At 38.0% G+C, this 25047-nt stretch overlaps 1 protein-coding gene across 1 annotated transcript in view; it reads left to right on the top strand.

Moving 5' to 3' along the window:
* Window positions 1-25047, top strand: part of ADAMTSL1 (ADAMTS like 1) — a 1145195-nt gene that overhangs the window by 1105612 nt on the left and 14536 nt on the right. The gene's annotated exons all lie outside the window — the stretch shown is intronic.

Raw genomic sequence — 25047 nt, 5'->3', positions numbered from 1 at the left:
GTATCATTTTTTAGATTCCACATATAAGTGATATCATATGATATTTGTCTTTCTCTTTTTGACTTACTTCACTTAGTATGATAATATCTAGTTGCATTCATGTTGCTGCAAATGGCATTATTTTGTTCTTTTTATGGCTGAGTAGTATTCCTTTGCATATACATACCACACCTCCTCTACCCATTCATCTATAGTGGATATTTAGATTATGTCCATGTGTGGCTATTCTAAAGAGTGCTGCTATAAACATAGGGGTGCATGTACTTTGCGGGTCTTTTTAATTAACTTTTGTTGGAGTGTATTAGATTTACAATGTTGTGCCGCTTTCTGCTATACAGGAAAGTGAATCAGCTACATACATACATACATCCTTTCTTTCTTAGTCTTTTCCCTTTAGGTCATTACATGATTTTGAGTAGAGTTCCCTATGCCATACATTACGTTCTTTTTTTTTTTTTTAAACTTTACAATATTGTATTAGTTTTGCCAAATATCAAAATGAATCTGCCACAGGTATACCTGTGTTCCCCATCCTGAACCCTCCTCCCTCCTCCCTCCCCATACCTTCCCTCTGGGTCGTCCCAGTGCACCAGCCCCAAGCATCCAGTATCATGCATCGAACCTGGACTGGCAACTCATTTCATACATGATATTATACATGTTTCAATGCCATTCCCCCAAATCTCCCCACCCTCTCCCTCTCCCACAGAGTCCATAAGACTGATCTATACATCAGTGTCTCTTTTGCTGTCTCGTACACAGGGTTATTGTTACCATCTTTCTCAATTCCATATATATGCGTTAGTATACTGTATTGGTGTTTTTCTTTCTGGCTTACTTCACTCTGTATAATAGGCTCCAGTTTCATCCACCTCATTAGAACTGATTCAAATGTATTCTTTTTAATGGCTGAGTAATACTCCATTGTGTATATGTACCACAGCTTTCTTATCCATTCGTCTGCTGATGGACATCTAGGTTGCTTCCATGTCCTGGCTATTATAAACAGTGCTGCGATGAACATTGGGGTACATGTGTCTCTTTCCCTTCTGGTTTCCTCAGTGTGTATGCCCAGCAGTGGGATTGCTGGATCATAAGGCAGGTCTATTTCCAGTTTTTTAAGGAATCTCCACACTGTTCTCCATAGTGGCTATACTAGTTTGCATTCCCACCAACAGTGTAAGAGGGTTCCCTTTTCTCCACACCCTCTCCAGCATTTATTGCTTGTAGACTTTTGCATCACAGCCATTCTGACTGGTGTGAAATGGTACCTCATAGTGGTTTTGATTTGCATTTCTCTGATAATGAGTGATGTTGAGCATCTTTTCATGTGTTTGTTAGCCATCTGTATGTCTTCTTTGGAGAAATGTCTATTTAGTTCTTTGGCCCATTTTTTGATTGGGTCATTTATTTTTCTGGAGTTGAGCTGTAGGAGTTGCTTGTATATTTTTGAGATTAGTTGTTTGTTAGTTGCTTCATTTGCTATTATTTTCTCCCATTCTGAAGGCTGCCTTTTCACCTTGCTAATAGTTTCCTTTGTTGTGCAGAAGCTTTAAAGCTTAATTAGGTCCCATTTGTTTATTTTTGCTTTTATTTCCAATATTCTGGGAGGTGGGTCATAGAGGACAGTACGTTCTTATTAGTTATCTGTTGATGTTTTATATATAGTAGTGTATATATGTCAATCCCAATCTCACAATCTATCCTTTTCCCCTTGGTTACAAGTTTGTTCTCCACATCTGTGACTCCATTTCTGGTCTACCAACAAGTTTATCTGTACCATTCTTTAAAATTCCACAAATAAGCAATATAATATATGTCTTTTTCTCTCTGACTTACTTCACTCGGTATGAAAATCTCTAGATCCATCCATGTCACTGCAAATGGCATTATTTCATTCTTTTTTATAGCTGAGTACTATTCCACTGTATATATGTGCAACATCTTCTTCATCCATTCATCTGCTGATGGACATTTAGGTTGCTTCCGTGTCCTGGTTGTTGTAAACAGTGTTGCACTGAACATTGGGGTGCCTGTGTCTTTCTGAATTATGGTTTTCTCCAGATATGTACCTAGGAATGGGATTTCTAGATCGTATAGTAATCCTATTTTTAGTTTTCTGAAGAACCTCTATACTACTTTCCATAGTGACTGCAAGGACAGTTCCCTTTTCTCCACACCCTCTCCAGCATTTCTTACTTGTAGACTTTTTCGTGGTGGCCATTCTGACTAGTGTGAGGTGGTACCTCATTGTAGTTTTTGCATTTCTCTTATATTTAGTGATATTGAGCATCTTTTCATGTATTTTCATTGGCAATCTATATTTCTTTAGAGAAATGTCTATTTAGGTCTTCTGCCAATCTTTGGACTGGGTTGTTTGTTTTTTGTTGTTGTATGAGCTGTTTGTATATTTTGGAGATTAATCCCTTATTGGTTGCATTATTTGCAAATATTTTCTCCCATTCTGTAGGTATCTTTTCATTTTGTTCATCATTTCTTTTGCTGTGTAAAAGCTTGTAAGTTTGATTAGGTCCCATTTGTTTATTTTTGTTTCTATTTCTAGTGCCTCGAGAGTAAGAAAACATTTGTACAATTTATATCAGAGAATATTTTGCCTGCATTCTCTTCTAGGAGTTTTATGGTTTCATGTCTTATAAGTCTTCAGGGCTTCCCTGGTGGCTCAGCCATGCTTGCTCCTTGCAAGAAAAGCTATGACCAACCTAGACAGTGTACTAAAAAGCAGAGACATTACTTTGCCAACAAAGGTCCATCTAGTCAAAGCTATGGTTTTTCCAGTAGTCATGTATGGAGGTGAGAGTTGGACTATAAAGAAAGCTGAGTGCTAAAGAATTGATGCTTTTGAACTGTGGTGTTGGAGAAGACTCTTGGTGGAGAGTCACTTGAACTGCAAGGAAATCCAACCAGTCAATTCTAAAGGAATTCAGTCCTGAATATTCATTGGAAGGACTGATGCTAAAGCAGACCAATACTTTGGCCACCTGATGTGAAGAACTGACTCATTGGAAAAGACCCTGATGCTGCAAAAGATTGAAGGCAGGAGGAGAAGGGGACAACAGAGGATGAGACGGTTGGATGGCATCACCGATGTGATGGACATGAGTTTGAGTAAGCTCTGGGAGTTGGCGATGGACAGGGAAGCCTGGCGTGCTGTAGTCTGTGGGGTCACAAAGAGTTGGACATGACTGAGCCACTGAACTGGTAGGTCAGAGAGTAAAGCATCTGCATGCAATGCAGGAGACCAGGGCTCAATCCCTGGGTCAGGAAGATCCCCTGGAGAAGGAAATGGCAACCCACTCCAGTACTCTTGCCTGGAAAAATCCCAGGGACAGAGGAGCCTGGTAGGCTACAGTCCATGGGGTTGCAAACAATCAGACACAACTGAGTGACTTCACAAGCCATTTTGAATTTTTTTTTTTTTTTGTATGATGAGGGGGTGTGTTCTAACTTCACTGATTTACATGTAGCTGTCCAACTTTCCCAATACCACTTGCTGAAGAGACTATCTTTTTCTCATTGTATATTCTTGGATTCTTTGTTCAAGATTAATTGACCATAGGTGTGTGGGTTTATTTCTGGGCTCTCTATTCTATTCCATTGATCTATATGTCTATTTTTATGCCAATACCATGCTGTTTTGATTACTGTAGCTTTGTAGTATTCTCTGAAGTCTGGAAGGGTTATGCCTCCTGCTTTGTACTTTTTCTTCAGGATTGCTTTGGCAATTCTAGGTCTTTGACAGTCCTATATAAATTTTAGGATTATCTGTTGTAGTTCTGTGAAAAATACTATGAGTTATTTGATATAGATCTCATTAAATCTGTAGATTGCTTTGGGTAGTATGCCATTTTAACAATATTAATTCTTCCAATCCAAGAGCATGGCTTATCTTTCCATTTCTTTGAATCATCTTCAGTTTACTTTATTAATGTTTTATAGGTCTCAGCATATAAGTCTTTCACATCCTTGGTGAAGTTTATTCCTAAATACTTTATTTGGAGGTTGTGATTTTAAAAGGTACTATTTTACATTCCCTTTCTGATACTTTGTTGTTGGTATAAAGAAATACAACATTTTCTGTATGTTAATCTTGTATCCTGCTACCTTGCTGAATTTATTTATCAGTTCTAATAGCTTTTGTGTAGAGTCTTTTGTAGATAATTTGTGTAGATACTTTTCTGTATACAGTATCATATCATGTGCATATAAACACAATTTTACTTCTTCTCTTCCCTCTGGATACTTTTTATTCCTCTTTCTTGTCTGACGGCTGTGGTCAGGACTTCCAGTACTATGTTGAATAGAAGAGGTGAGTGGGCATCCTTGTTCCAGATTTTAGTGGGAAGTCTTTCAACTTTTTACCACTGTTATATTGGCTGTAGATCTGTCATGAATAGCTTGTATTATCTTGAGAAATGTTCCCTCTGTACTCAACTTTGGTGAGATTTATCATGAATGGATATTGAATTTTGTCAGATGCCTTTTCTGCACCTATTGAGATGATGCATGTGTCTGTTGTCTTTTGTTTACGTTGTGTATCACACTGAGTGGTTTGTGTATGCTGAACTACCCTTGTGAACTTGGGATGAATCCCACTTGGTCATGGTGCATGATATTTTTTATGTGTTGTTGGATTCGGTTTGCTAATATTTTGTTGAGAATTTTTGCATCTATATCCATCAGATATTGGCCTGTAATTTTCTTTTTTGATGGTGTCTTTGCTGGACATTGGTCTTAAAGAAATTTCTCCAGTGATTCTAAGCCAGTTGTTCAGGAGTGGGATCTAAGCATGGACATATTTTAGAAACCACCGAAGTGATTCTGCTGTGCAGTCCATTGTTCCAAACCAGGAAGAGTTGAAGTCTCGCTGGTACCAGCAACTCCTTTCTTAATTCTTTGTTGGAGGTTAACCAAAAAAGTCCCAGGTTAGCTCAGCAGAAATGGGGGCTCAGCTGGATAGAGGGAGAAATCACATTGAGTCTCCACTTGGAGAGGAAATTTTATGTTTAATTATAACTTTAAAAGAAAGACCAACGCAAATAGTGACGCGCAGCAGGCCATGAGAGATGCAGCCCAGGGCTGTGGGGTGCTGACAGTGGCTTCACCTGTCATCAGTTCTGGGCCAGGTGACCAGAGGACAAGTCAGGATCTCCCTTTTGTAATTAGAGCCTAGGTTTTCCCCAGTGCAGGTAGATAGGGCCTCTGTTTAGACAAAGTGTAGTTGTCCTACTCATCTGACCCCTTCTATGTTTTAGAATGTTGTTAGCAGCCCCGCCCCCTCCCCCAACAAAAGTCTGGTGTGCCACTGGAAGGAAATGATATAATTGTATACGCTCTGTTTCTCCTCAAGTCTGTGTTCAAAATGTCTCCTACTGGAGACATTGCTCTTGTTGTTTGGTCACTCAGTCATGTCCAATTCTTTTGTGACCTCATGGATTGTAGCCCACCAGGCTCCTCTGTTCATGGGATTTCCCAGGCAAGAATTCTGGAGTGGATTGCCATTTCATTCACCAGGAGGACTTCCCAACCTAGGGATTCAACCCATGTCTCCTGCATTGGCAGGCAGATTCCTTACCTCTGAGCCACCAGAGAAGCACTGGAGACCTACTAAGCCTCTAAGGGCTGCCTGCAAAGACAGATAATCAGCTGGTACCTACCAACTATGCAGGAACAACTGTTGTGGTTTGTCAAAGGCCAGTGCTAACTGGTAGGATGACCATTCTGAATGGTCAGGTATAGTTTCTGAATGGTCAGTATCTGAAACATACCATTACGCTTGGTCTGCAAGAACATCCCAAAGCAACCACATGGCTCTTAATTCTTTGTATAACTGTTTGAACAAGCATGATCAAATGTTTGGGGCAGTTAACAACTTGAACTCTTTGGAACTGGTATCTACACATCAGTGCATTTGTTTTCCTTCATCCCCACCCTTTGGTGTGTTCTTTGGAAAACAGTCACTTGGAACTTCCTATTAAGTTAATACACTGTGGCCATCTCTAATGAAGATGAAGTGTTTTTTGGAAGAAATGTGGCCACAGAATTTCTTTGCAACTGAAAAGCTATTTGTGTCCCAGGTGAGCTCAGGGATAATGCTCCATGCTAGCAAATCAACACACTCAGCCAGAGGCTCCTTTGGGGGACCTCTACCAGCCCCCCTTATTTTAAGTGACCTAATACATGTAGTTCATAATCAAAGAGGCATGAGCTCCCCCTTGCTCCCACGGCTGGGGGATATCATCTTCTCTTACCTGGAAAAGCCCCTTCTGATAGCTCTCACTCCACCCAAGGCAGCGTTGCTTGTAGGCCCTCAAGGCTTATTCGCAGTTTGTGAAACTACAATTGGGAGCAGATCTGGCTACACTTGGGAGATGTTTCTGCACTGTATCGCAGAGGTCACTCAAGGGCATATACATGCACACTGATCATGCTCTGTGATTATTTTTCCTAAAAGAAAAATAGGTCCTTGCCCCATTCCTTCCTCTCAAATACTCTCACCCCCTTCTTTCTTCTGTGAAACCAATACAATATTGTAAAGTTAAAAAATAAAATAAAATATTTTTAAAAAAGAAAAAAAATAAAATTGCAATTAAAATGTAAAAAATAAATAAATAAATAAACCCCTCTAGGCAAAATGTCTCTAGCTTTAATGTGAATCACTTGTGAGTCTTATTAAAAATGCAAATGCTCATTGAAGTTTGACAGAAAACAACAAAATTCTGTAAAGCAATTATCCTTCAATAAAAAATAAATAAATTTTTAAAAAAGAAAAAACATGCAATTACTCATCTAGCATGTCCGGAGTAGAGTTTTGGATGCTGAATTTTTTTAATGCATGTAGAGTTGATTTAAAATGTTGTGTTAGTTTCAGATGTACAGCAAAGTGATACAGGTATACATTTTTTCAGATTATTTTCCTTTATAAGTATTACAAAATATTGAGTATAGTTCCCTGTGCTATACAGTAGGTTGTTGTTGGTTATCTATTTTATATATAGTTTGTTTATGTTGATATCAAATTTCTAATGTATCCTTCCCTCCTGCTCCTTTCCCCTTTGGTAACCATAAGTTTGTTTTCTATGTCTGCAGGTCTATTTCTATTTTGCATATAAGTTCCCCTGTACCATTTTTTTTATATTTCACATATAAGCAATATCATATATTTGCCACTCTCTGTCTGGCATACTTCATTTAGTATGATACACTTTAAGTCCATCTACGTTGCTACAAATGGCATTATTTCATTCTTTTATGGCTGAGTAGTATTCCACTATATAAATACACCACATCCTCTGTCAACAGACATTTAGGTTTAGACATTTAGGCTTCCAGATCTTGGCTATTGTAAGTAGTGCTTCAGTGGACATTGAGAGGCATGTCTTTTCCACCTATGGTTTTCTGCAGATATATGCCCAAGAGTGGGATTACAGAATCATATGGAAGCTCTGTTTTTAATTTTTTAAGGAACCTCCATACTGTTCTCCATAGTGGCTGCATCAATTCACATTCCCACCAACAGGGTAGGAGGCTTCATTTTTCTCCTTCTCCAGCATTTATTTGTAGACTTTTTGATGACGGCCATTCTGACCACTGTGATGTGATACCTCATTGTAGTTTTTCTGGTTGTGCTGGGTCTTCGTTGCCGAGTGGGCTTTTCTCTAGTTATGGCAAGCAGGGGCTACTCTCTAGTTGTCGGGTACAGGCTTCTCATTGCAGTGGCTCCTCTTGTGGTGGAGCAGAGGCTCTAGGGCTTGCAGGCTTCAGCAGCTGTGGCACACAGCCTCTGTAGTTGCGGCTTGCGGGCTGCAGGGCACAGGCTCAATAGTTGTGGTGCACGGGCTTGTTGCTCTGTGGCATCTGGGAGCTTCTTGGATCAGGGATTGAATTTGTGTCTCCTGCATTGGCAGGCAGATTCTTATCCACTGTGCCACCAGGGAAGCCCCCTCATTGTAGTTGTGATTTCCATTTCTCTAATAATTAGTGATGTTGCTCATCCTTTCATGTGCTTTCAGCCATTCTGTACGTCTTCATTGGAGAAATATCTATTTAGATCTCCTGTCCAGTTTTTTGATTCAGTGGTTTGTTTTTTTGATATTGAGCTGTATGAGCTGTTGTATATTTTGGAGATTAACCGCCTGTCAATTGCATCATTTGCAGATATTTTCCCCCATTCTGTAGGTTGTTATTTCATTTTGTTTATGCTTTCCTTTGCTGTCAAAAAGATTTTAAGTTTTATTAGGTCCCATTTATTTTTATTTCCATTACTCTAGACAGTGACAGACAGTGAAAGTCGCTCAGTCATATCAGACTCTTTGCAACCCCATGGACTATACAGAATTCTCCAGGCCAGAATACTGGAGTGGGTAGCTGTTCCCTTCTCCAGGGAATCTTCACAACCCAGGGATTGAACCCATTGTAAGCATTGAACGCATTGTAAGCAAATTCTTCACAACCCAGGGATTGAACCCATTGTAAACACTGAACGCATTGTAAGCAAATTCTTTACCAGCTGAGCCACCAGAGAAGCCCATTACTCTAGAAGGTGTATCCAAAAAGATATTGCTGCAATTTATGTCAGAGTGTTCTGCCTATGTTTTCCCCTAGTAATTTTCTTGTAGCTATCCAGTTTTCCTAGCACCACTTATTGAGGAGACTGTCTTTTCTCCATTATATAGTTTACATCCTTTGTCATAGATTCATTGACTGTAGGTGTGTGGATTTATTTGGAGGCTTTCTATCCTGTTCCATTGATCTATATTTTTGTTTTAATGCAGCACCATTCTATTTTGATTGCTGTAGCTTTGCAGTATAGTCTAAAGTCAGGGAGGTTAATTCCTCCATTGAATGCTGAATTTTTAATGGGAGTATAATTCATAAATTATATTAGTTTCAGGAGTACAACATAATTTGATATTTGTATACATGTCAAAATGATCACAATAAGCCTAATTAATATCCTTCACTATACAGTTACCAAAAACATTTTTTTCTGATGAAAACTTTTAAGATCTATTCAAATTTTTTTTAATTTTATTTTTAAACTTTACATAATTGTATTAGTTTTGCCAAATATCAAAATGAATCCACTACAGGTATACATGTGTTCCCCTTTTGAATATGCAGTACAGTATTAACTATAGTAATCATGCTGTATATTAAAATCTCCATGACTGACTAATTTTATAACTTGAAGCTTGTACCTTTTGATTCCCTTCACTATTGCACCCACCCCTTAACTATGGCAACCACCAATCTGTTCCCTGTATCTATTTTGCTTTTTGGTTTTGTTTCAATTCCACATGTAAGTGAGACTGTATGGTATTTGTCTTCTCTGTCTGACATATTTTACTTACTTAGCATGATGTCTGAAGGTCCATAAGTGTTGCCACAAATGGCAACACTTTCTCCTTTTTTATTAATATTCTTCTATGTATGTGTATATACGTGTGTGTGCATGTGTACATATGCACATCTGCCGCTTATAGTGATAGGTGTGCAGATATACACACACAGCATACATATCACATCTTCTTTATCACTTTAGCCTTTGATGGACACTTAGGTTGTCTCCATATCTTGGCTATTATAAATAATGCTGTAATGAACATGGAGGGGCATATATCATTTCAAATTAGCGTTTTCATTTTCTTTAGATAAATACCGAGAAGCGGAATTGCTGATTCTATTTTTAATTTTTTCAGACCCCCTCCATACTGTTTTTTAAAGTGGCTGCACCAATTTACATTGCCACCAGCAGTTCACAAAGGTTCCCTTTTCTCCACATCCTCACCAGCACTTACTTCTTGTCTTTCTGATGGTAGCCATCCCAACAGGCATGAAGTGACAGTTCACTGTGGCTCTGATATGCGTTTCTCTGATGATTAATGATGTTGAGTATCTTTCTTTTTATCATGTACCTGTTTGCCATTTGTATGTCTTCTTCAAAAAAAATGTCTATTAAGATCCTCTGCCCCTTTTTAAATTGCTTTTTTTTTTCTATTGAGTGATATGAGTTCCTTATATGTTTTGGATATTAAACCTTTATCAGAAATATGATTTGCAAATATTTTCTCCCATTCAGCAAGTTGCCTTCTCATTTAATTGAAGGACTTCTTTGCTGTGCAGAAGTGTCTGGATTTAATGTAGTCCCACTTCTTTGTTTTAAAAATAATCATCCCAAAATCAATGACAAGGAACTTACCACCTATGTTTTCTTCTAGGAGTTTTCTGGTTTCAGGCCTTCTGTCAAGTCTTTAATCCATTTTGAGTTAATTTTTGTGTATGGAATAAAGTAGTGGGCCAGTTTCATTCTTTTTCATGTGGCTGTCACATTTTTCCAGCATTAATTGAAGAGACTATCTTTTCCTCACTGTATATTCCTGGCTCCTTTGTTGTAAATTAATTTACATATATGCCTGGGTTTAAAGACCTGTGTGTCTGTTTTTATGGAAAACTACTCTGTGTTGATTGCTGTAATTTTGTAATATAATTTAAAATCAGTAATGCCTGCAGATTTTTAGTTCTAAAGCATGCCTTGGCTATTTGGAGTCTTTTGTGATTTCATACACATTTTAGAATTATTTATTCTGTTTCTGTGAAAAACGCCATTGGAATTATGATAGAGTTGGTAGTGAATCTGTAGATTTCTTTAAATAATATGGACATTGTAACAATACTGATTCTTTCAATCCATGAGCACCGGTTATCTTTCAATTTACTTTTGTCATCTTCAATTCTTTCATCAATGTCTTATAATTTTCAGTGTATAGGTCTTTCATCTCCTTCACTAAATTTATTTTGGGGTATTTTATTCTTTTTGATGCAACTGTTTTCTTAATTTCCCTTTCTGATAGTTTGTTATTAATCTATAGAAATACAAAGTATGTTGCTTTGTATTCTGCAAATTTGATGAATTTATTAGTTCTAATGGATTTTTTTGGTGGAGTCTTTAGGATTTTCTATAAATAGTATGTCATCTGCAAAAACTGATGGTTTTATTTCTTTCCTTCCAATCTGGATGCCTTTTTCTTCTTGCCTAATTATTCCTGCAAAGACTTACAATACGATGTTGAATAAGAATGGCAAGAGTGAGCATCCTTGTCTTGATCTTGATGTTAGGGGAAAAGCTTTCGGCTTTTTTCAGAGTATAATGTTAGTTGTGGACTCGTCATCTATGACCTTTATTACGTTAAGGTAGTTTCCATCTACACGCACTTTGTTGAGAATTTTTATCACAAACAGATGTTGAATTTTGCCAAATGCTTTTTCTCTATTAAGATGATCATGGTACGTATCCTTCCTTTTATTGTATTACAGTGATTGCTTTGTGGATATTGAACCATCATTGCATCTCTGTACTAAATCTCATTTGATCCTTTTACTGTAATACCGTTGAATTTGGTTTGCTAATAGTTTTTTGAGGATTTTTGCTTCCATGTTCATCAAGAATACGAGTCTGTAATTTTCTTTTTTGTGTCATCCTTGTCTGGTTTTTTTTTTGTTGCTATTGTTCAGTCGCTCAGTTGTGTCTGAGTCTTTGCAACCCCATGAACTGCAACACACCATGTTTCCCTGTCTTTCACTATCTCCCGGAGTTTGTTCAAATTCATGTCCATTGAGTCAGTGATACCAGCCAACCATCTGGTCCTTTGTCATCCCCTTCTCCTCCTGCCTTCAATCTTTCCCAGCACCAGGGTCTTTTCCAATTAGTCACCTCTTTGCATCATGTGGCCAAAGTATTGGAGTTTCAGCTTTAGCATCAGTCCTTCCAATGAATATTGAGGGTTGATTCTCTTTAGGATTGACTGGTTTGATCTCCTTACAGTCCAAGGGACTCTCAGGAATCTTTTCCAACACCACAGCTCAAAAGCATCAGTTCTTCAGTGCTCACCCTTCCTTATGGTCCAGTTCTCAGATCTGTACGTGACTACTGGAAAAACCATAGTTCTGAGTAGACAAACCTTTGTCAGCAAAGTAATGTTTCTGCTATTTAACAGGCTGTCTAGGTTTGTCAGCTTTTCTTCCAAGGATCAAGCATCTTAATTTTGTGGCTGCAGTCACCATCCACATTGATTTTAGAGCCCAAGAAAATAAAGAATATCACTGTTTCCATTGTTTCCCATCTATTTTGCCAAAGTGATGGGGCCGGATGCCATGATCTTTGTTTTTTGAGTGTTGAGTCTTAAGTCAGCTTTTTCACTCTCCTCTTTCACTTTCATCAAGAAACTCTTTAGTTCCTCTTCACTTTCTGCCATAAGAGTGGTGTCATCTACATATATGAGGTTATTGATATTTCTCCCAGCAATCTTGATTCCAGCTTGTGCTTCATCCAGCCTGGCATTTTGCATAATGTACTCAGCATATAAGTTAAATAAGCAGGGTTACAACATTCAGCCTTTACATACTCCTTTCCCAATTTTGAACTAGTCCATTGTTCCATGTCCGATTCTAACTGTTGCTTCTTGACCTGCATACAGGTTTCACAGGAGGCAGGTCAGGTGGTCTGGTATTCCACACCATCTCTTTAAGAGGTATTCCATCTCTTTAAGAATTTTCTACGATTTGTTGTGGTCCACACAAAGGCTTTAGTGTAGTCAATGAAGCAGAAGTTTTCTGGAATTTCTGGAATTCTCATGATTTTCTATGATCCAAAGGATGTTGACAATTTGATCTCTGGTTCCTCTGCCTTTTCCAAATCTAGCTTGTACATCTGGAAGTTTCCAGTTCACGTTGAAGCCTAGCTTGAAGAATTTTGAGCATAATCTTGCTAACATGTGAAATGAGTGCAATTGTGTGGTACTTTGAACATTCTTTGGCATTGCCCTTCTTTGGGATTAGAATGAAAACCGGCCTTTTCCAGTCCTGTGGCCACTACTGAGTTTTCTAAATGTGCTGGCATATTGAGTGTAGCACTTTCACACCATCATATTTTAGGATTTGAAACAGCTCAACTGGAATTCCATCACCTTCACTAGCTTTGTTCCTAGTGATGCTTCCTAAGGCCCACTTGACTTCGCACTCCAGGATGTCTGGCTCTGGGTGAGTGATCACACCATCAAGGTTATTCAGATCATTAAGATCTTTTTTGTATAGTTGTTCTGTGTATTCTTACCACCTCTTCTTAGTATCATCTGCTTCTGTTAGGTCCATACCGTTTCTGTCCTTTATTGTGCCCATCTTTGCATGAAATGTTCCCTTCGTATCTCTAATTGTCTTGAGGAGATCTCTAGTCTTTCCCATTCTACTGTTTCCTCTATTTCTTTGCATTGATCACTGTGGAAGGCTTTCTTATCTCTCCTTGCCATTCTTTGAACTTTGCATTCAGATGGATATATATTTCCTTTTCTCCTTTGCCTTTTGCTTCTCTTTTCTGAGCTATTTGTAAGGCCTCCTCAGACAACCCATTTTGCCTTTTTGCAATTCTTTTTCTTGACCACCACCTCCTGTGCAATGTTACAAACTGCTGTCCTTAGTTCTTCAGGCACTCTATCAGATCTAATCCCTTGTGTCTATTTGTCACTCCCTTATAATCATAAGTGATTTGATTTAGGTCATACCTGAATGGCCTAGTGGTTTTTCCTGCTTTATTCAATTAAGTCTGAATTTGGCAATAAGGAGTCATGATATGAGCCACAGTCAGCTCCTGGTCTTGTATTTGCTCACTGTATAGAGCTCCATTTTCAGCTGCAAAGAATACAATCAGTCTGATTTTGGTACTGACCATCTGGTGATGTCCATGTGTAGAGTCATCTCTTGTGTTGCTGGAAGAGGGTGTTTGCTATGACCAGTGCGTTTTCTTGGCAAAACCTATTAGTCTTTGCCATGCTTCATTTTGTACACCAAGGCCCAACCTGCCTGTTACTCCAGGTATCTCTTGCCTTCCTACTTTTGGATTCCAGTCCCCTATGATGAAAAGGACATTTTTTTTTTTTTTTTTTTTTGGTGTTAGTTCTAGAAGGTCTTGTAGGTTGTCATAAAATCATTCAAATTCAGCTTCTTTGTCATTAGTAGTTGGAACATAGACTCGAATTACTGTGATGTTGAATGGTTTGCCTTGGAAATAAACCAAGATCGTTCTGTTGTTTTAGAGATTGTGCGCAAGTACTGCATTTCAGACTCTTCTGTTGGCTATGAGGGCTACTCCATTTTTTCTAAGGGATTCTTGCCCACAGTAGTGATGTAGTGCTCATCTGAATTAAATTCACCCATTCCCATCCATTTTAGTTCACTGATTACTAAAATGCCGATCTTCACTCTTGCCATCTCATGTTTGACCGCTTCCAATTTACCTTGATTCATGGACCTAACATTCCAGGTTCCTATGCCATATTGTCCTTTACTGCTTCGGACTTGACTTTCACCACCAGATACATCCACAACTGTACATTGTTTCCACTCCGGCTCAGTCTCTTCGTTCCTTCTGGAGCTATTTTTCCATTCTTCTCCAGCAGCATATTGGATACCTACTGACCTGGGGAGTTCATCTTTCAGTGTCATCTTTTTACCTTTTCATACTGTCCATGGAGTGCTGATGAGGGTCTGGCTTTTAGTTTCAGGGCAATGCTGGCCTCATTAAATGAGTTTGGAGAAGTTCCCTCCTCTTGTATTTTTTGGAGGAGTTTGAGATGGATTGATATTAATTCTTCTTTGAATGCTTCGAAGAATTCATAAGTGAAGCTTTCTGGTCCAGGATTTTTGCTTGTACGGTGATTTTTCATTACTGACTCAATCTTCTTTTATTGGTCTGTTCAGATTTTATATTTCATCATGATTCAGTTTGGATAGGTTGTAAATTTCTAGGAATTTATCCATTTCTTCTAGGTTGTCTAATTTATTGGTGTATAATTGTTCAGAGTAGTCTCTCTGATCCTTTGTCTGGGCGAAGGCTTGTCAATTTTGTTCATAATTTCAAAGAAGCAACTGTTGGTTTCATTGATCTTTTCTATGGCTTTTTAAAAAAATTAATTTGTTTTGCTGCTACTGCGGCTAAGTCGCTTCAGTCGTGTCCAACTCTGTGTGACCCCATAGCTGGCAGCCCACCAGGCTCCTCTGTCCCTGGGATTCTCCAGGCAAGAATAATGGAGTGGGTTGCCATTATTTGTTTTAATTGGAGGCTAATTATTTTACAATATTGTAGTGGTTTTTGCCATACATTGACATGAATCAGCCATGGGTATACATGTGTTTCCCATCCTGAACCCTCCTCTCACCTCCCTCCCCATTCCATCCCTCAGGGTCATCCCAGTGCACTGGCCCTGAGCACCCTGTCTCATGCATAGAACCTGGACTGACAATCTATTTCACATATGGTAATATATATGTTTCAATGCTCTTCTCTCAAATTATCCCACTTTCACCTTCTCCCACAAAGTCCAAAAGTCTGTTCTTTACATCTGTCTCTCTCTTGCTGTCTCACATATAGGGTCATCGTTACCATCTTTCTAAATTCCATATATATGTGTTAATATGCTGTATTGGTGTTTTTCTTTCTGACTTACTTCACTCAGTATAATAGGCTCCAGTTTCATCCACCTCATTAGAACTAGTTCAAATGCATCCTTTTTAATAGCTGAGTAATATTCCATTGTGTATATGTACCACAGCTTTCTTATCCATTCATCTGCTGATGGACATCTAGGTTGCTTCCATGTAAACAGTGCTATTGTAAACAGTGCTGCGATGAACATTGGGGTACACGTGTCTCTTTCCCTTCTGGTTTTCTCAGTGTGTATGCCCAGCAGTGGGATTGCTAGAGTGTATGGCAGTTCTATTTCCAGTTTTTTAAGGAATCTCCACACTGTTCTCCATAGTGGCTGTACTAGTTTGCATTCCCACCAACAGTGTAAGAGGGTTCCCTTTTCTCCACACCCTCTCCAGCATTTATTGCTTGTAGACTTTTGGATCGCAGCCATTCTGACCAGTGTGAGATGGTACCTCATTGTGGTTTTGATTTGCATTTCTCTGATAATGAGTGATGTTAAGAATATTTTCATGTGTTTGTTAGCCATCTGTATGTCTTCTTTGAAGAAATGTCTGTGTAGTTCTTTGGCCCATTTTTTTGATTGGGTTGTTTATTTTTCTGCAATTGAGCTGCATGAGTTGTTTGTATATTTTTGAGATTAATTATTTGTCAGTTGCTTCATTTGCTATTATTTTATCCCAATCTGAAGGCTGTCTTTTCTATGGATTTTTAATCTCCATTTCTGCCCTAATTTTTGTAATTTTTCTCCCTCCTACTAATTTTGACCTTCATTTATCCTTCTTTTTATATTTCTTGAAAGAAATATAAAGTTAGGTTATTTGAGACTTTTCTTGTTTCTTGAGGTAGTCATTTATCACTATGAGCTTCCCTCTTAGAAGTGTTTTTGCTGTACCCCACAAGTTTTGGTATGTAATATTCCCATTTTCATTTGTCTCAAGATATTTCTCCTTTGACTCATTGATTGTTTGGTATAATGTATAATCTATACACATTTCCAAATTCTCCACTTTTCTTACTGAATTTGATTTCTTGACTTTATACTCCTGTGGTCAGAGATGATGCTTGATATGATTTCAGTCTATAAGGATGTGGCAAGACCTGTCAGTGTCCCTAAATCTTAAGATGTGTTTTGTGGCATATCACGTGATCTGTCCTAGGAGGCGTTCCATGTTCACCTAAGAAGAATGTGTGTTCTGTTGCTATTGGATGGAATGTCAACTTCTTTGGGTCTTACATACTGTTTAAGCCTGATATTTCTTTATTGATTCTCTGTGTGGATGATCTATCCATTGATATAAGTAGGAAGTTAAAGCCCCCTGCTATTTTTGTATTGCTGTCTATTTCTCCTGTTGGGTGTGTTAATAGTTGACTTTATATATTTAAGTGCTCCTATAGGGGAGCATAAATATTTATAAACATTATACCCTCTTGTGGACTGAACCCTTTATCATTACTTCTTAGTCTCTTATACCAGATAAATTACACCTTTTTAACAAAGACTGTCATATAGGTATAGCTACCTCCAGTTTCTTTTGGGATCCACTTGCATGAAATATCTTTTTGCATCTTTTCATTTTCAGTTTGTATATTCTTACATCTAGAAGGGAGCCTCTTGTAGGCAATGTATACATGTTTTTTTTTATTATTCATTATTCAACTATTCCATTCAACTATTTTGTCTTTTGAATTCTGAATTTAGTCTATTTATATTTAAAGATTATATTGGTAGGTATGTACCTATTGCCATTTGCTAATGCTTTCTGATTTTTGTAGTTCCTCTGTTCCTTTTTTGTGCTCCTGCTCTCTTCCTTTGTGATTTGATGACTTTCTTAAATGGTATACATATATTCTTTTATTTTTTGTGACTATATTTTTGCTTTCTGGTTACTATGAAGCTAACATATTATAGAGTATATCCCTAACAGTCTATTTTAGATTGATAAAAAACTTGTTTGTTCTAAACTTGAGCTATTCTAAAGCTCAAAATTTTTAGTCTTACCCCTTTCCCCATGTTATATGATTATAATGTCACATTTTGTATCTTTCTATCTTGTGTATCCTTAATTATTGTAATCATAGTTAACTTTTACCACATTTGTATTCTTACCTTCATACTAGTTATAAGTGATTAATCCACTACATATTCTGTATGTTTACCTTTCCATTGAGGTTGATGTTTTCTTGTTACTAATTAGTGCCTTTCCTCTTCAGCTTAAAAAGGTCCCTTTAACATTTCTTGTAAGGCCAGTTTAGTAGTGATGAACTTCTTTGACTTTTGCTTATCTGGAAAACTCTTTATCTCTCCTTCAATTCTGAATGATAACTTTGCTGGGTAGAATAGCTTTTGGTGGAAAGTTGTTTTTTTGTTTTTTTTTTTCTTTCAGCATTTCAAATATACTGTGCTGCTCTCTTCTACCCTACCAATTCTACTGAAAAAATTTGTTTATAGTCTTATGGGGGTTCCCTTGTACCTAACAAGTTGTTTTTCTCATGTTGCTTTTGAAATTCTCTCCTTGTCTTCAACTTTTGGCATTTTAATTATAATATGTGTTTAACTATAATGTCTCCTTAGGGCTTATTTTACACTCTGGGCTTTCTGGAATTAGATTTCCATTTCCTTTCATAGGTTAGGAAGCTTTTAGCCATTGTTTCTTCAGATACGTTTTCTGCTCCTTTCTGTCTCCTTTCCTGTGGTCCCTGTGATCTGAATGTTACTGTGTTTGATGTTGTCCCACAAGCCCCTTAGGCCGTCTTCACTTGTTCTTCTTCTTGTGGGAGGGGGTGGGGGGGATGGGAGCAGGACTGCTCTGACTGGATGAGTTGGGTGAGCTCCACTGCCTTGTCTTTGAGGTGACTGACGCTTCCTTCTGCTTCATCTAGTCTGCTGTTGAACCCCACTAGTGTATTTTTCAGTTCAACACTTGTTTTCTTCAGCTCTGTGACTTCTATGGTACTTTTTTTATATTTTCAAACTCTTTGTTGAAGTTCTCACTGGATTTACTCATTTTTCTCCCTAGTTTTGTGAGAATCTTTATGACCAATATTTTGAACTATTTTTCAGGTAAATAACAGCACAATTTCATTGAGGTTTTCCTCCCACCCCACTGTACCCCGAAAAGTTTATGTCTTTAATCTGGAACACATTTCTTCATTTTCCATAACTCTCTGTTGGTTTCCATACTTTAGATGAAACAACCATCTCCCCCAGTCTTGAAAGAGTGCCTCATGTAGAAGTGAACCTTGTATTTCAACCCTGTCTCAGTTCTGCTATCACCCAAACCTTTGTGCTTGTCCAAGCAGCCTATTATATTTTTAAAAGCTCCCAGTGGTTGAGGATATGCCAAGACCTGTCAGTGTCCCTAAGGAGAGGATCTCAGCATCTAGGTTCATATTGTTTTATCTTTTTTAATTAATTTATTTTAATTGGAGGCTAATTACAATATTGTAGTGGTCTTTGCCATACATTGACATGAATCAGCCATGGGTATACATGTGTTAAAAGCTGCTGCAGGAGAACTTGACTTCCAAGGTACACAGATATATATAGTCTTATGGGACTGAAAGTGTAAGCTCCACTGGCCAGTGATGGGGTAGTATTCCTTGAATGGCAGTTGCCCCAGGGATCGAACCCAGGTCTCCTGCATTGTAGGCAGACACTGTACTGTCTGAGCCAGCAGGGAGGTCCTATTGAAGCTCTAGATGAGAGTATAAGCTCTTTCCTGGGAGATACTGGAGCAATGCAGAGGGACTGTCCAAAGACTGCATCCACACCCTATGTTCCTTGAGAAAGTCTTGTAGTCCACTAGAGGTGTGCCAAACCTGGAGCCTGCCCCTCAAGCCAGAGTTTCAGTACAAACAGAAAGCCAAAGGGATGTGCCACGGCTTGCTGTCTGCACAGTGCCCTAGGGGTGGTAGCCTGCCAAGAACTAGGTATCTGATTGCCACAGTCCCATGGGACACAGGAATGCAGGCTCCCCTGACCACCCAAGTCAAGCAATCAAGGGGCATCCCTGGAGTGGCCACTGCAAAAACCAGGACACTAGACATAAAAATCAGGGAGCCAGCTGCATGTAAAGTTCCACTCCAGAAAACATGTGCTCTGGAGCACAGCAGAGGGAGGGTGCAAGTTTAGTGCCTACCCTCTGAAATCTCTGGAAATTCTCTAGAAAATTATAGTCCGTCTTTATTTTTTTAATATAAATTTATTTGTTAATTGGAGGCTAATTACTTTACAATATTGTATTGGTTTTGCCATACATTGACAACAGTCAGACTTTAGTGCAAGTTTAATTAGAAGTCTACCAGTCAGGCTGTAGTCATGATGATTAGCTAAGAGGCCTCCTTCACAGAAATACCAAGCTTCTGTGTTTTTTACCTCCTCCTGAGCCCTAGGAGGGTGTGATAGCTGTTTAAGAATCTGAAGCATAAGGCTCCACTGGCTTCCAGAGTTGCCTATGTAGTGATGTCTCCTAGCAGCAACTGAAAAAAATCAGGACCACAGAGAGGGCTGTGGGCTCCTTGCTGATTATTACACTCCCTTGAGACCAAGAATTCAAACTCCCCTAGCCTCCAGACCAAGCAGTCAAGAGGCCTCCTCTGGGCAGCAGGCACAAAGACTAAGGCACCAAATGCATGTGAAAACTCCCTTCTAGGAGACACTGGTGCTCTGGAGGATGACAGAAGGACTGTGAGACAATGGTGCCCGTGAGTCTCAGACCCGGAGAATGCTCCAGCAGGCTTCTAGATTTGTGTTTTAAGTGAGATGTCTGTTTTCAGGCCGATGCTTTAATATAAGCAGGTGACCTTCCTTTTCTTTGAGTATGACCAGCTGTCTCAGAGTTCTGGGATGAAAGCCGTGAGCCCCATTAGTGTTTCAAGTTAGATGTTTGGGGGGCTCGTCTCTCACATACAGGTTCCAAAAGTTAAGGTGTCCAGTGTGGAGTCTGAACCCTTCGCTCCTTAGGGAGAGGCTCTAAGTATTGAGTTTTATCCGGGTTTATGGCAAGATTATGTCTCAGTTCCTCCTACCTGCTTTGATGTAGTTTTTTCATTTGCCTGATGTGTGGCTGTCACTCAGGCAGCCTTTAGGATTTTTTTAAAAGTAATTTTTCCACATGTAGCTGTAGACTGAATACATCTGTGGAAGGAGGTGAGTTCAGGATTTTCCTATATCACCATTTTTAACTGGAACCCTAAAGCTTGTGGTTATTGACACTTTTTACCAAGAGGCTCCAGGTTTCATCAGATGTTTAGAGAGCTTTGAAGGATATGAACCAGTGAAGGAAAAGGATATTAGGTAAAAGCAGTCCTCTTAGGTCAGGTAACTATGTCCACAGCCAGGTACTGTTGCTCCTGCTATGGCCAAATACACCAAAGTCTCGCCAGCCACATCTGTTTGAGCAGGTGATGCTAGAAAGTATGAACTCAGAAGATAAAGAGTAAGGCTTTGAGGATCCAGTGCAACACTACTATTCACAAACACACAAGGGTAGGGAAAACATAAAAATAGCCCTTTGACAACTGAAAATCCTTTTTTTAATTATTGTGATAAAATATACATAACAATATTTTCAATTCAGTGACATTAAGTACATTTGTATGGCTGTTCAACTATCACCTCTATGCATCTTCAAAAACTGTTTCATCATCCCAAGCTAAAGTCTGTACCCATCAAACAATAATTCCCCATTATCCCTTTCTCCCAGTCCCTGATTGCCACTATTCTACTTTATTTCTATGAATTTGACTATACATTCATACCTGTCAAATCATACACTGTCTGTCCCTTTGTATCTGCCTTGTGTCATTTTTATTAATGTTTTCAAGATTCACCTATGCTGCAGCATGTATCAGAATTTCATCCCTTTTTAAGGCTGAATAATAGTTCAGTGTTCAATATATAGCACATTTTGTTTATGCATACATCTGTCATTGGATGTATGGGTTTGGTTCCATCTTGGCTATTATGAATAACACTAGTTTGAATATGCATGTATAAATATGTATTCAAGTGTCTTTTTTCATTCTTTTGAGTATATACCCAGAAGTGGAATTGTTAAATCATATGGTAATTCTGTGTTTAATTTTTGAGGAACCACCATACTGTATTCTATAGCAGCTATATCATTTTACATTCTCTCCAACAGTGCACAAAAGCTTCAATTTTTCCACATTTTCAATGATTGTTATTTTCTGGGTTTTTAATAACAGACATCCTAGTGGATGTGAAGTAGTAGCTCATTGTGGTTTTGATTTGCATTTCCCTAATTTCTAGGGATGTAGAATATAGTTTCATGTGTATGTTGGCCATTTACAAATCTTCTTTAGAGAAATGTCTGTTTAAGGCTTTGTGTTTTGTTGAACTGTACTTCTTGATATTTTCTGAATATTAATCCTTTATCAGATTTTTCTCCTATTCTGTAGGTTGCCTTTTTACTCTGTTGATAGTGTCCTTTGATAAAGAGCTTTTAGTTTTGATGATATCCAGTTTTTGTTGTGTTCTATGCTTTCAGTGTCATATTCAAGAAATGATCGCCAAATCCAGTAACATGAAGCTCTTCCTCCTCTGTTTTCTTCAGTTTTACACTTAACTCTTACATTTCAGTCTGTGATTCATTTTGAGTTCATTTTTATATAGTGTAAAGTAAGGCTCCAACTTCATTCTTTTTTATGTGGATATTCAGTTTTGTCAGAACCACTTGTCAAAAAGACTGTCCTTTCCCCATTGAAAGCTCTTGGCACACTTCATCTGACCATATATGCAAGAATTTGTTTCTAGGCTCTCTATTCCATTCCACTGGTTATCTTTCTGCAAGCTAGAACTACACTTTTTTGACTACTCCAGATTTATAGTAAATTTTGAAATCATGAAGTACAAAACCTCCAACTTTGTTGTTTTTTTCGCAGATTGTTCCAGCTATGTGACTAATTTCTTTTTGTAGTTTTCCATGTATAAGTCTTTCACTTCTTGATTTATTCTTAGGTATTTTATTCTTCTTAGTGCTATTATAAATGGGATTGTTCATCAATCATGTATAGAAATACACCTGGTTTTTAAATGTTGATTTTTGTATCCTTCAACTATGAAGAGTTTTTATGTATCTTTGTAAACTGAACAGAGGTCATTTTGCTTCTTCACCTTTCCAACTTGCATGGTTTTCTTTTTTCTTGCCTAATTGCTCTGAACTTCCAATAATATGTACAAGAATGCTGAATATTGCATTCGTGTTCATCTTAGCGGAAAAGTTTTTAGTCTTTACTATTGAGGATGATGTTAGTTGTGGATTTTTCATGTATGGTCTTTATTATTATTCTAAGGTCGTTTCCTTCTACTCCTCGTTTTTTATGTTTTATTATGAAAAGCTGTTGGATTTCGTCATGTGCTTTTTCTCTTCATTATGCTAATATGGTATTATAGAACAGTGACTGATTTTCATATGTTGAATCATCCTTTCATTCCAAAAATAAATCCTATGACTTCGTGGCATATAATCCTTTTATTATGCTAAATTTGGGTAGCTAGTATTTTGTTCAGGATTTCATCATCAATAGTCAGAAGGGAAATTGTTCTTTAGTTTTATTATAGTGTTTTGGTATGCTGGCCTCATAGAATGAATTAGGCAGTGTTAGTGTTCCCTCCCCTTCAGTTTTCTTGAAGAGTCTCACAAGAATTGGTATGAATTATTTTTTTAATACCGGGAAGAATTACCAGTGAAGCTTTCTGGTACAGGGCTTTTCTTTGTTGGGAGGTCTTTAATTACTGGCTCAATCTCTTTACTAGTCATAGATCTAGTCATACTTTTACTTCTTCGTGATTCACTCTTGGTGGGTTGTATGTTTCTAGAAAATTGTCCACTACACCTTGGTTACCCAATTTGTTGGTGTACAATTGTTCATAGTACTCTATTTCTATAAAATCAGTAGTAATGTTGTTACCACTTTCATTTCAGATTTTAATAATGAGTCCTCTTTTTTGTAGTCAGTGTAGCTAAAAGTTGTCTAGAGCAAACATTTGGCTTCACTAATTTTCTCTATTCCTTATCATTTCCTCCCTTCTGCTAGCTTTGGATTTAGTTTGCCCTTCTTATTTCAGTTCCTTAAGGCCTAAGGTTAGGTTCTTTGAAATCTTCCTTTTTATTTTATATTGGAGAATAGTTGATTTACAATGTTATGTTAGTTCAGGTGTACAGAAAGTGATTCAGTTATATATACACACACACAAACACATCCACTCTTTTTCACATTCTTTTCCCATATAGGTTATTACAGAATATCAAGTAGAGCTCCCTGTGCTATACAATAGGTCCTTGTTGATTATCTAGTTTATATATAGTCTGTATATGTTAATCCCAGTCTCCTAATTTATCTCCCCCACCTTTCCCCTTTGATACACATAAGTTTGTCTTTGAAGTCTATGATGCTGTTTTGAAAATAAGTTCATTTTGTATCTTTTTTAGATTCCACAGCAAACAATATCATATAATATTTGTATTTCTCTGAGTTGCTTCATTTATTATGATAATCTCTAGGTCCGTTCATGTTGCCACAAATGATATTATTTCCTTCTTTTTAATCCATTCCTCTGTCAGTGGACATTCATGATGTTTCTTTGTCTTGGCGACTGTAAGTACTGCTGCAATGAATGATGGGATATATGTATCTTTTTGAGTTATGGTTTTCTACAAATATATGCCCAGGTGTGGGATTAAGGTGGTTCTACTTCTAGTTTTTTTAAGAAATCCCCATACTATATAGTGCTTGTACCAATTTACATTTCCACCAATAGTATAGGAGGCTTCCTTTTCTCCACACCTTCTCCAGCATTTATTTTGCACTTCTGTAATAATTAGCAGTGTTGAGCATCTTTTCATGTGATTTTTGGCCAGCTGTATTTCTTCTGTGGAGAAATGTCTAATTAGAGCTGCCAGTTTTTTGATTGAGTTGTTGTGTGTTTTGGAGATGAATCCCTTGTTGGATGCATTGTTTACAAAGATTTCTTCCCATTCTATGGGTTGTGTTTTCATTTTGGCTATGGTTTTCTTTGTTGCACAAAAGCATTTAATTAGTTCCCATTTATTGGGCTTCCCTGGTGGCTTTGATGGTAAAGAATCTGCCCACAATGTGGGAGACCTGGGTTTGATCCCTGGGTTGGGAAGATCGCCTGGAGAATCCCAATGGACAGAGTGGGCTACAGTCCATGGGGTTGCAAAGAGTCGGACATGACTGAGCAACTAAGCACAGCACATTTTTATTTTCACTGAAGGTAGATCCAAAAAGATATTGCTGCAATTTATGTTAGAGGATTCTGCCTGTGTTTTCCTCTAAGAGTTTTATAGTATCCAAGCTTTTGTTTTTTTACATGTAACTAACTGTCCAGTACCATTTATAGAAGAGGCTGTCACTTCCCCCATTGTATGATCTTGCCACCTCTGTCATTGATTAATCAACCATAGGTGCATGGGTTTATCTCTGGGCTTTCTATCCTATTCCATTGATCTATATTTGTTTTTGTACCAGGACCATCTTCTTTTGTACTCTGTACCTTTGTA

Source organism: Bubalus kerabau, chromosome 4 (genome assembly GCF_029407905.1).
Source record: "Bubalus kerabau isolate K-KA32 ecotype Philippines breed swamp buffalo chromosome 4, PCC_UOA_SB_1v2, whole genome shotgun sequence".
NCBI lineage: Eukaryota > Metazoa > Chordata > Mammalia > Artiodactyla > Bovidae > Bubalus > Bubalus kerabau.
The sequence above is the reverse complement of the archived record's forward strand: the minus strand, read 5'-3'. Positions and strand labels throughout refer to the sequence as shown.